The sequence below is a fragment of the Meleagris gallopavo genome, chromosome 5 (genome assembly GCF_905368555.1).
Source record: "Meleagris gallopavo chromosome 5, MGAL_WU_HG_1.1, whole genome shotgun sequence".
NCBI classification, from domain to species: Eukaryota; Metazoa; Chordata; class Aves; order Galliformes; family Phasianidae; genus Meleagris; species Meleagris gallopavo.
Window position 1 is genome coordinate 45,376,045 of NC_139408.1, and position 13,048 is coordinate 45,389,092.

General features: G+C 36.7%; 1 pseudogene; it reads right to left on the minus strand.

Annotated features, from left to right (window-relative positions):
* Nucleotides 1-1,215: 1,215 nt before the first annotated feature.
* On the minus strand, nt 1,216-5,544 carry LOC104911228 (alpha-1-antitrypsin-like; annotated as a pseudogene).
* Between the last annotated feature and the right edge of the window lie 7,504 nt (nt 5,545-13,048).

Here is a 13,048-nt window from a genome sequence, read left to right on the forward strand (position 1 = left end):
TTCTTTTCTCAAAAGCAAAGGCCTGGGAGGCAAAAGGGGCTGGAAATTGCTCCATGTGTTATTTCCTGAAGCCTCTGCTCTATCCCAGCAACCATGGGAATTTTTCTAACCTCTTTCTCTTTAGCAATAGGTCTGGAACCTGTTTTTCTGCCACCCTGCTCTGATAAAAATCTCACCATCCTGCCTTGTAATCAGTGCTGGTGCACCAATTTATCAGGGTGGGATCTCATTGGAACTGCTCCCAGATCTTTTTGAGTTCATACAGATATTGCAGAGCAGGCTGCCTCACACCATAGCAAATTATCTTTGATCTCAATACTGTAAAATCTGCTGCTTTTACTATCTCCCAATCCATTGAGAGATGGTATCACTCCAGCATAAGCAATAGCTCAGGGCTTCCATGGAGTTCTTGCTGCTTGGAGCAAAAGGACTCCTCTTTACAAACAAGATAGGAGCCTCCAAGTCTGTTGAGTCAAAAGCATAGCTGTCCCCCATACACTAAGCCCACACTACAGACACCGATAAGTCCCAGTAAAGCACCTCTGAGGCTGGACCAAGTTCTTGAGTACAGTTCAGAAGGTCAAAGCCTCATTAGCAATGGGGAGTTGTTGATGTGGGGCTTACATAGCCTTCTCAGTGCTTGCAGAACATTGCCAGAACAACCGTAGTACTGAGCAATGTACATTCTAGAGCATCATTTTCCCAGGGCCAGGGACTAGCCTCCACTTGCAAAACATTTATCCAGGGCCAGTATGCAATGGCATGAATCAAAGGGTGTAGTGAAGTGGGAGAATAGCTTTCAAAGCAGGCGTCAGACTCTCCTTGGGTCTGTAACTGCACAATGAAGAGTTTGGTGTACAGATCAGCAAGACTGAGCTCCACTGCTCCTCTGCAGTAAGAGTGGGAGATCTGCTGACCAGCAAAGAAGAAAGAGTGTATGTGATTTCTGAAAATAGGTTTTATTCAAGAAAGTACATAAGGAGAGAATGTAAAGAACTTCTGTCTCCATATAAGAAAATATGGACTCCTTTACAGTCTTTAGAACATATTTACATCCAGCCTACTATGTTAATAAGTGTGACTGAAAGTCTGTGTTGATTTTAAAAGATTTATAGCAAGAGACTGAAGACAGTGAGAGTTAGTGATGGGTTTAAATCAATGCTTATTTTATTCATCAACCATAGCAATAGTTCATGGACAACATTGTTGCAGGACGATTCTTTGACAGTTTATACTTAATGTCGCCATCTTTCATCATTTTTTGATGACACTGTGGACTAGAAAAAGACACAGTGCTACAGTAGAATGAGTCTGTTCTCCTGAGAATTTTCTTTTTTGTTGTTAAAGTCTTTTTAGAATGACATTGACAAAGTGTTTGATTGAAGGATAACAACAACAAACTAGGCAGCAAAGAGATAGGTAAAGAAGAAAGAACTCTGTAGGGACTACCTCGGGTGACTACTGATATCTGCAATCCCAGGATAGAGATAGCTGCATTATAAGTGGTTTGTTACCCACTGGAGCAAAGCTTGTGTTGAATAACTCAAAACTGAAAGTGGTCTAACAGAACTGCTTAAAGAGAGAAAATGTTTATTGAAACAACAAAACTCTTTACAAAAATCTCTCTTCCAAGGAAAATATGTAGAATTTCTTGATAACTTGAATTACTCAGCAGTGGAAAATGTTATATTTTTAAACCATTCATTGGTTTGTTTGTTTATCAATTTTCTACTGAAATTCTTCATTTAATTCTAAATATTTCTCAACCAGTGGCAAAATTAATCAGTCCAGTGTGCAAGCACGGCTGCCATTATAACTCATGCCAAGTGCACTTCCAGTAACCCAGCAATTACTTCACAGTAGGACCAACAATTTTCCCCATGAAAAGTTGGTGCTGGTTGCTTTGTCAAAAATCAACACAATGAAGGGTCTGTTGAATTTGGTGGTAATATAAGGAAGTGAATCTTCAGTAAGGATTATCCTGCAGCCTCAGTTCAAGTCTCATCAAATTCCAGCAGAGCCTTATGAATTGCCTGGAGGGAAAAGGAACAAATGTTGTGGAGATACTATACAGAACCACAAACAACAACAAACAGGAGGTGAAGATCACCTCTTTTCTGGACCAAACTCTCTTGTAATAGTGAATCCCCAATAAATTGCAAGGAGTGTTTTCCTTGGCAGGACTGAATAAGGAGAGCTTGGTGAGAAGACTCAGGCTTACCAGTCCTGAGTATAGTGGGATGACAACTGTTGTTTACTTTCTTAGATGATTTGGACTTTCACTGGCAATACTTTATCAATTGTTCCAGGGCTCGCTTATAAAATTGATCAGAAACACTAACAGCCACCCCATCACTGGATCTGTCCATCCATTCGCATGTGAAACCTGCAGTGTACAACTGCTGCTAATTCCAGACCGATCAGCATTACTAGAGAATATATCGGTAATGCCCATTTCCATGAAGAAATCTTTGACATCGTAAGACCCAATAATGGAAATCCTTGGCAAGTGCCTATGTAATCTTCTGTTGAGCAAAGAAAACAAAACAGTGGTAAAGCACTGTAATCTTGTTTCAGTCAGAAGGCTGGATAGAATGGAGTTCAATGACAGTTGATAGTATTCTTCTAATTCCTAATGTGTTTGCTGGTAGCATTTATGTGTGGACACCCAGAGAGATGCCCAATCCATTTTCTTGTACATACAGTTTTTCTTTGATTTTAGTTACATTTGAATAAAAACAAACTAATATCTTCATTGTCACTCTTTCATCCCAGTGTCAAGACATATGTCCCCAGCAGAATTTTGTGGCTAGAAGACTACAGAGAAAAAGCAGACCAGTTGTAGAAAGCCCAAAAGGAGGGAAAAGGAGAACAAAATCTAGGATAGGGTGAAGCAAATGAATTAGTTATTAACAACATACAATAAAAAAAAAAAAATAAAGAAGTATAGTAACCAAAATGTAGCCAAATAAGTCTTGAGTTAATCATTGCAAGGCCATGTCCACTTCTTTCAGTCAGAGAGATTGCAGTTGCTAATCAGTCACGCTCCTCTCTGGGTTATCTTTGGAATAATTTAAAATCCCATTTATGAAATTACTACACTAAATCTAGGAGAAGGAGATCTGAAATTGATGCATTCTATTAATACTGTTTCCTAAAATATAATAATTAAACTACCTAGAGTTACCTGGTTTCAATTTACCACTGTTTCCTTAGAGAAAGCATTTTCCACTTGTTTCATCTTTCCAGCATCAGGCAGACTGAGCAATGCTTGTGCAGTGCCCTTGTAAGGCAGCTCTACCACCTCATAAGAGAGATCCTGGTCATACTAGCTGTTGTAATCACTCTCATGCTGCATCATGTTAATTCTAGCACATTCATTTGCATTCACAAAAAAAAAAAAAAAAAAAAAATCATCCTCATGGGTATTTGCAGAATCAAAACAATTTCCCCAGGCAGCTAGTGAGGAGAAGGAGACAATGTTGCACTTGATCATATGAATATCATAAAAATGACTAATATGAATCAGACCACATGTGAGAAAGCTGAGAAACTGTTGATGAGAGAGGAATATTACTAAATCACTTCAACATACTGCTGAACATACGATTTTTTACTGCCCATTTTCGCTGGGCAGTAAGTTTAGCATAAAGTCCTGTCTTGCTGAAAAACAATCAAAGCTTGATCAGGACCAGCTGAGAAAGAGAATCTTGCTTCTGTTGTAGCCATACTTCCCTATCTCTTGTTTCTTTTGTTACTTAAATGCGCCTACTTTAAGACTTGGCCACAGGATTACGTTATGCTTTTCTTGCCCTTCCATTTTCCCATGTTAGGAGATGCGCCAGACCAGATGCACACTGACTGCCCTTGTCCTGATGAGGAGTTCTTCAGAAGAATGAAGGATTCTAGCATCAAAGCAGGGCTTCAGAAGAACAGATCCTCAACCTAGGTCCCAACATTTTACACAACATATCTAATAGATCTATCGTTGTACTAGAGATTCTGACAGTGCAAGGATGTCAGTCCCCTAATAGATTGACTGGCACAATATCGACATTTCAGAAACATCCTTAGTTTCTATGTCACAGACCAGTGGTACTGCAAGCTATGAGGTGTCCGTGTCTATGAGGCAGCCAACTAGAGTGAGATTTCTCTACATACAAATTTTGGACAAACTAGGCCAAAATCAAGTAATTTCTCAAAAATCAGACACTTTGCTTTTGACAAAATATAATCCTTACTTTGAAAGTCCTCCACAGCTTAGATCTTTCCCTACAGTTCCTTTGTTTTGCTTCAAAATCATACATTGGAATATAATATTTGGTTTCGTACCTTTAAAATAAACAAGAACCAATATAGTATTTGCATCAAGATGAGCAATTAATTCAGGAACTTCCCCCTGGGTTTTTTCCTTTACATAGTTTTTGATTTGCAACTTAGTTTCTTCCGATTTATGATAATCAGTAGAAAAAAATCTGCATCATAAAATCGTTGAATATTTTGTAAAAATGTCTCCTGTAGTTCATAACAAATAGCTGGGAAAACATTTCCTATGTTTAATGTGATGTTAACATCAGTACAGTTCAGTACTGCTAAAAGTTTATGAAAATTTTCGTGCATATCGTGTATGCAAGTCTCAGTCAGACTGCCAAAGCCCAGTCCTCCAAAAACTGGGTCAGGGTGGTTGACTTAGAACCAACAGCTAACAAAGGTAGTGGAGAGGCTTATGGGAGAAAAGAAAATGTTTTTATCATCCTCTTCTGATATAGTCTGCTTGTAAAATCTAAATGCAAAATCTGTGTATTTGGAGCCTTGCTTTTGACCATTATGCTTTAATATATTTTTTGTTCCATCAAGTAGATCTGTATTATTGACTTTATGGCAAACATTTTCACAGTGACACTGTGTGACAACACAGACCGGCAAGGAATAAACACAGGTACAGGTGATACTTCGTTTTCTTTTCAAATCATTCTGTCATAAAATAAACAACCATTAGATGAGCACAAGGTAATGATGAGCTTGGTAGTAAGAAATAATGAATAGTTTGTCATGATAAATATTATATAGCACAACTGTAAATATCCAACTACATAAAATATTTAAAGTAGACAAGTAAATAATATTGTGTCGTTATTAAATTCAATTAAGATCTTGAGGAAAACATCAGGTTCAGTAAAATCATAATTTCTACTGTAACTGCTCTGAAAAGATAATTTTCTTCCCTACTGGTAATGAAAGTGTAGAGTCAAAGTCCGTAATAATCTCTGTTAATAATAATATTTTATTTCCTGGATCATATAGGAACAACAAACCACACTGTTATGAAGTAAAAAGATGTGTGGGTTTCAAAGACTTTTCATACTCCAAAGTACCACCTAAATGCAGTTTGGAAAACACAAAGAATCTCAAGACAGTTCACAATCAGTTATCATAACTATTCAGTGCACACTAAGTTCATACTCCTGTTTACTTCATCATTGCTAACTCATGGCCAGTCATTGGCCACAGCTGATAAGTGAAGGATGAAAGCTTCACGTACATCTACATAAAGTTCAAGGCAAAATGCAAGGCAAAAACCTGGAAGAAACTGATACTATGGCAGCAGGGCACTCAAAACTGGGTATAAAGATATGGGAAATACCAGAGAGTGAGGGACTTTTTGGAACAGAGAGATCCTCTCTTTCAGGGTATGCAACAAATGCTTCTAATTTGTTAAAGGGACTGCGTCTCTCACCTGATAACCTGATAGCCACAGCTTCGTAGGATATGTGGCTCCCTCTAGAGCAGCAGGAAGTACCTGAGTCCATGAAGGCAAAAGGAGAACACATTCCATTCAGAAATCAAAGGATATTCTAGAATAATCCCCTTAGAAATGGGTGAGTTTTTTCTTCTAATGCTGGTATGGAATGATTCACACAAGCTTGCAGTCCTTCAGAGCAGCTGGAACAAGTCTCTAGTCTACTGAATTTAGTTCTCTATTTTGTGGAGGTATCCCCCATCAGATCTTTTTAGAATTGAGGAATCTATGAAAATAAGCTTCTTTTTACCTCACAGATTTGACATAAAATCTTTTCTCCAGCTTTTCTATTGTTACGATTACTCTTCTTGTTTCCAACCAAAAGTCTATTAGAATTCTTCTCTTCTAGGAATTTATTTTCCAAATTCTTAATAAGGTGAGGTCCTGTTGGTCTCTTGTTCATTCCCAGATCCACTCTACCTATCTTCTAAACAAGATCTAGGTAAAGTTTCTGTTAGCTGCTGTAGTTGCAGGATTCTTGGCAATTAACCAGTTTATTTATTTCTTTATTTGTATGGTGGTTTTTACTGTTTGTTTTGTCTTGGTTTGTTTATAGATAATGTATATACTAAATCTATGATCTTACATTTCCTGGAATATGCTCACTGTATTTGACAACTGCTGTGACCTGCAGTGAGATGAGATCATGTTAAATTTTAATATCTCTAACAAAAAATGTGTAGTATGGATGTAGACGGAAATGTGAATCAAACATTAGCAGCTATTTTAATCAGAATTTTCTCCCTTTCTTCCAGAAAAAAATGAAATAAAATCCTCCGATATTCCAGATAAATGAAGAAACAACATCGTGCACAGTTTCTTTCAATAGTATTTGTTATTTGTCATAGACTATCCTTCCCTAGCTATTTGAAAAATCATGAAATTAAGTGAAAAACAGGATGGTTTTTTTGTCTGTCATGACCACTTATTGCCTCCATATATGAATTAACCTAAATTGGAAAGAATTTCTGAAGTAAAGAATATGGATTAACTGCATTTGTTAGGCATAACTTTGTTCTTAACTTCTACTGATAACAGGCTGGTTCCAAAACCTCTCTTAGCATTACTTCTACTAAAACTTGGAATGCCAGAACTGAAATATTGTCACCTAGTTTTCCCCACATAACTTTCTCTTTAGAGATGTTAATCATATTAACTTTAACATTCTGAAATTAGAAAATTCAAGCCACTAAGATTTTTTGGTTAGCCAAGAAATCATAAAGACATTATTAATTCTGGGATGTATTTTTAATTGGAAATTCAGAAATCAATTCTGTGCTAAACTGCAGTTTAGTTCGTCTATGAGAATAATAGATGCAATTAAATTTAAATTCATCCACCCCTGCACTCAAAACAGTCCTTACTAGAGAGCATGGCCTTAGCAATTTGTCTGGTTTATATATTAACTCAACAGAAGAATTTGTATGTGGACCTAGTTGTTCAGTCACTAGTGGGATGATGCTAATTTTGAGTCACAGCATAGCTGTGATTTCATCAGCATTCTGCTTTGCAAACCTCCTTAAAAGTCCCCATGACTTTGTTGTTTGATTCTGACTTCAGATTGTATTCCCTTAGACCAGTAGGTCCCACTGGTCCCTTACTTACAAATTAATATTTCATAGCAACATCCACACATAACAAATTTACAAGAACACAGGTATAATAAACCTAACATGAAAAGTCACCAAGCACAGAAAGCATCACTTTCAAGTCTTTAAGAAAAGTGTCTTTGCAGTACTTAGAAAAGCAGAAGCCCTTCTGCAGTCAGCAGACCACGCTTTTTTCCACACTGTTATTTGTACTGTTAAATCATCTTAATGCTTAATTTCCACTGTTAAATATTAAACAGACCCGATATAGCATGGAATAGAACAACAACAACAAAAAGACGGGATGGAGATGGAGGTGAGATGAGAGGAGAGCAAATATTGATTACATGGTATTTCCCAACATAGTTCCTGCAATTTGGTCAAGCCAAAAAATTTTTGAAGCTTTTTGAACAGTGACTGTGATTTTCTGTCTGTTCCTCCTGATGAAGTGGAGGAGCTTAGCGTTAACATTGTGTAATTGAGACCCTACCGAAAACCAGCTATTTTTGCCTGGAACTAATGCTTAGTGTCAACAGTCAGCAAAATACTTTGCTGCAGTTCAGTGCTCCCCCAAAGTCTGATCACAGCCAAATATTCCTCCTGATCTTGAAACTGAGTATGGACACCAAATTGTCTGTACACTCTCTGTCTGACTGTAGTAATGATACATCAATGGTCACGTGAAATATATTTCCCTATTTGTGACCACTTTCCCCTTACACATAAATAATTTAGTCAATACATAGATAAACAAAGAGAACATTCATGGATAAATCTTGTCTGGACATTCACCCTTCTTTGTTTTTCTCTTTCCTTCTTTTCCTCCTTTTTCTTTGTACTTATTTCCTCTAATTTTAGCTGCAAAAGCTCACAATCACAGGGATTGTTTTACTTGTCAAAGCCTAGGTGAACAAATGGTCATGGTTGTCAAGGACAAACTATGCTACAAAATGGATATACACCTCTTGTTTTCTTTTCATTTGGGAAGGTCTGTAATTACTGTCTAGTTTACAATGATGATGGGCTAAATTTTAACAAGGTACTTCCCTTCTATTTATTTATAACAGCAAAATAAGATGCAACATCAATTTTAAACTAAAATTTTGTGTGCCAGGTGTGACCTTCAATGCCATGAGCCAGTAACAGTAACACCTTCCTGCTAATCACAATTTCAGCTCTCAAACTATGTCATGAAACCACATTAACTGGATTCATAGCGGTCATTCCTCTACTGTAGTAGATCCTGCTTCTTAATTATTTGTAATGGGAATAAAATTCCAGAATACTTAAATAATCAAAGATGTGTTGTTTACTACTGCTGATAATTAAGACCACAATCAACTTGCTACAAATTCTACATAACTATGTAATCTATGTTATTGTTCTGCACTTCATGTATATCTGTATGTATTCCACACCCCGTCTCACACTTCAACATCTTTAGGAGAAATCTAACTATACATTTCATGCATTTAATGACATTTTGCAAACAGATTCCTGACAGTTTCTTTTGTTTCAAACTTGCTGAGTGTTTCTGGAGACCAAAAGTGGATGTGAACACAGTGAGGCAGGCAGTGGGTAGGGCGTTTCAGCAGTGGCAATAATGATGGCAGGTCATCTTCACTGCTGCAGATTTTTATGATCATGACATACAGGCTCTTGTAAACCTTTGGCAAAAAACACATAGCTAATGGTGGCGACTATGTTAAAAAAATAGGCTTTTGTAGCTGAGAATTTTCTCTATCAAATAGTACTATTTTATTCTTTGGAACTGCTCTACTTTCTATGAAATAAATAAGAGGCATTACCTTTGGAGGGACCTAAACACTGCAGTGATAGCTATACGTTAATTTCCAGCTTTTAGGTTACAAGATCAACTCCAGTTACAGATTGCCTACTACAATGTAGCAGGTGTCTTATATGTATTACACAGCAGTAACAAGTAAACCTCCTAATGCTGCTTCAAAAGTGTGCAGGTTGGTGTACAAGACAGAATTTTGCACGTGATGGGAGCCCTCCTGGAAAGGGAGCAGAAGTGTAGAGAGCATGTTCTAGCATTAGAAACCTTTATTCAGACCTCAAATTCTTTTAAAAGATGGTCAGTTTTTCACTATTTTTATGTTTAGCAGCTTCTCTGTGGAGATTCTTTTCAGATTTGTGTATTTGTGTAATAGTAGTATTTGTTAAAAAAAAAAAAAAAAAAGTATTCTGAAATTCTCATGTTTGAACGATTTCCAAGAAAGGAAAAAGTATTCAAAACAGTTGACAAAATAAAATAAAAACTAAAGGTTGAAATCTTACTTATTATAAAGATCTTCAGGAATACTTTTCATTGTCCAAATAAAGTTGAAAATATTGGAGTGACTTCAGGCTGGGATGGACTGCCTGAGGAGCAAAGTACTGTTTTGAAAATTCCAGAAGAATTGCCAGCTCTGTTGAGCAGCTGAGCTTTAACTTTGGAAACATCACTAACTGTTGGACTTCAGTTTCCTCACTAAGTTAGGTGAGTATAACACATTAAGTTTCTTCATTTAAATAAGATGAAAAACAGTATGAAAATACAAAATTGCTGTCAGTGGCCTTGAGCATCATTTTACTTCTATGGTGTTTAATGAAAACAAGGTTATCTTTTATCAATTTCAGACCATGTCACTTTCCTTAGTAACAGTAATACACAGTTTGAAAACCAGTGATCTACAGGACCACAGCTTCAATTATATAGCTTCAAAGTGAAGTTGGAAATATTCTTCAGTTGTAAACTTCCTTAAAATTAATGTGCTGATGTGCTTACAACAGGCATCCAAGAGGTGTTACCTGCATAGCAACACAGAAGGAGATGACAAAACACAAATAAACTGCGAATAGTAATAATTTGTATGCATCACAGGACACTCTGAGCCTATGTTTTTACCAAAACTTTTTATTTCATGACCAAGAAATGCAAATATTTGTTATCTGTTCAGCACAAGTGTACTGTACAAGAAAATAAAGATGTATATAACTGTTGTGTTTAAAATGGAAGGCTTTTTCACCTTCTATTTTGATGTAAAGACCCTGTCAGTTGGGAGCATTTCATCTGAACCTTTTCTCTTACTGCCAATCTTTTGTAGATGTTGTGCTTTTAAGCTCAAGTTATTTATCTACAGTTTGGCATCAGAATCCTGCACTGACAGTATAAACAAAGAATGGAAGGACTGTCATCCTTTGTCAGTAGCTATATGCAGGCAGGAAGCTAAGTTTATATGGGCTGAATCAGTGGCTGAGCTGGGAAGGAAAGCAGAAACTTCCAGGTCCCAGCCAAATGCTGTAATCAGTGGCCCATCCTTCTTTCCTAATAATGTTCTTGAATTAAAGAAAGAAAGAAAATAATCAATTAATTATGGATTTCAAGCAGTAATATAGTACTTAAAATTGTAATAAATATGTTTCTATACAACATGAAAATATAGTTAACAGGAATCTTTCCAATGACTAATTCAAGACTTAAGCAACTTTCATTATTTTGAAAGCCTTCATTAAAATGTTCTTCTTCATCTTCCAGGTTGGTCCACTGACCCCACTATCTGGGATCATCTCAGCTGACCTGCTTCCTATACCTCCTTTGTACTTCTAAGCAATACCAAATTGAGTGCCTACCTTTAGCCATGCTTTTGATCAAGTATGGCTGATCAAAGTGGCTTGAAGTAAATACCAATGGCGTTATTGTGTGACTCAGAAGCAGAGCTGCCCAGGCACGTGATATAGACTTTGGCTAACAGCCAAAGAAAGGACACAGAATGCGGTTGCTAGACACAAAGGTAATTTGCCTTTTTTATTTCTCCCAGTCAGTCTCTCTACTCATACAGAAGATTTTAATTGGAAATGTAGGTAAAAAAAAAAGAATCCATCTAGTAGAAAACACAGAAAGGTGTCAGCTTTCAGTTTTGTTTTGAATAGTTATAGAGTAAATTCAGCTTTCTTCTGACTATAACTTCTAGCTATGTAGGAAGATTTAGGCCAACATCATGTGACTTATAAAAGCACTACTTGAAACCATAAAGAGCCATTGTTCCACAGAATTATGCATTATAATTACCTCAAATCAGTTAATTTTAACAGAAAACTGTTTGAATTGTGACTATTTGATACTGAACCTGAATTTCTCTAAAAAAAACCTCTTGACCTATCTGGTGTTGCATCCTACATATTCTTATCAGTTCTAACATTCTTTTTCAACAAGTCACTCTCATCAACAGATAACTCTCATCTCCTTGTAGCACCTAGTCTCTCTTCTCCATTCCTTCCATACTCTTGGAGGGAGTTGGCCAACAGAGCCCTTAGAAGAATCACGGAGAAAGCATTTCCTAAAAAATCTCAACGAGATCCTTCATCGAAACTTTTAATGATGAAGGAAAGCCTGGATTGATATTCATTTAGTACCCACGTGTGTTCCTCCACAGAGCAGCGGAGCATTACAGCAGTCCTAGGGTTGGGGTCAGTGAGATAGGACCCAGATGTAAAGACCAGAAAAGGGTAATTAGGTCATTAGAACTAGGTGACAGTGCCCTGCTCTCAAGTTCATTGATTAGGCAGTGAGAGTGTGTGTGTGCATTGTTTTGTTTTGTGTTGTTGTGTTGTTTTTTTTTGTTTTGTTTTGTTTTTTTCCTGGATGATGCAATGTTATTAAATTAGTGCCTTTGGTTGAGTTTAGGCGGGTGGGGATTATGGAAACTTGTTTGAACTGGTCTCCAGCCTTTGTGAATGCTCCAGCTTTCCTACTAATTATAATTGAATAAATCTCTTAACAAACACATTTGTTTTTCTAATTCGCCTCCACACTCTTAATTGCTGTAACTTCAAACCCAACACCCAAATATTACAGCATAGATGACAATTAGCATCCCTTGCTCTTTGGAGACCTCTGAACTATTAAGATGCCTTCTGAGGTAAGATTTGAAGCACAGCAACTAGGATCTCTTCACCAGAAACTGAATCCAACAAGCCAGGATAAGCCTAAGAAGATGCATCATTTCCAAAGGAGGAAAATCTTTTACCCTTCTCTTCATAGTTTACTATAAAAACCAAGTCTATCAAATCTTTGAGATGGGAATCCTGATATCTGCTTTTTTGATGACAGTAAGCTCATAACTGAGCTACAAATCCATGGTCTGAAAATTACTCATTTAGTACAAAGTACATCACAAACTTCATTTCTTTCTGTACTGAGAGACTTTCAGGACTTTCATGCAAGTAGACAGATTCTTCAGTGTGCCTGCATCGCTTATTGCCCATTACAGTTCCCTTAACATATTTTTCTCGGAAAAACTTGGAATTTGTCTGAGGATGTTATTTCCATTTAAGGAAACATACACAAAGAAGTTAGAACATTTTCAGGAATGTTTTTGCTTTGATGGCAATTTCAAATTGAGATGATAAAGATGTTCTACACTGTTTTTTATCAGATGCTACCAAATTAAAAACTTTTCTATTATTTATCAATAAAATGCCTTTTTATCAGCCAGTCATTCAGTACAATGAAATCCCTATATACAGTTTTTTGAAGACCATGAAGAAGGTGGAACCATCAGCAAAATCACCACGAAATTCATTCCATTCTGAAATGATCTCCGAATTCCCTGAGAGATTTCCTGAACTTATTGCTTATAGACTCACAGAAGGA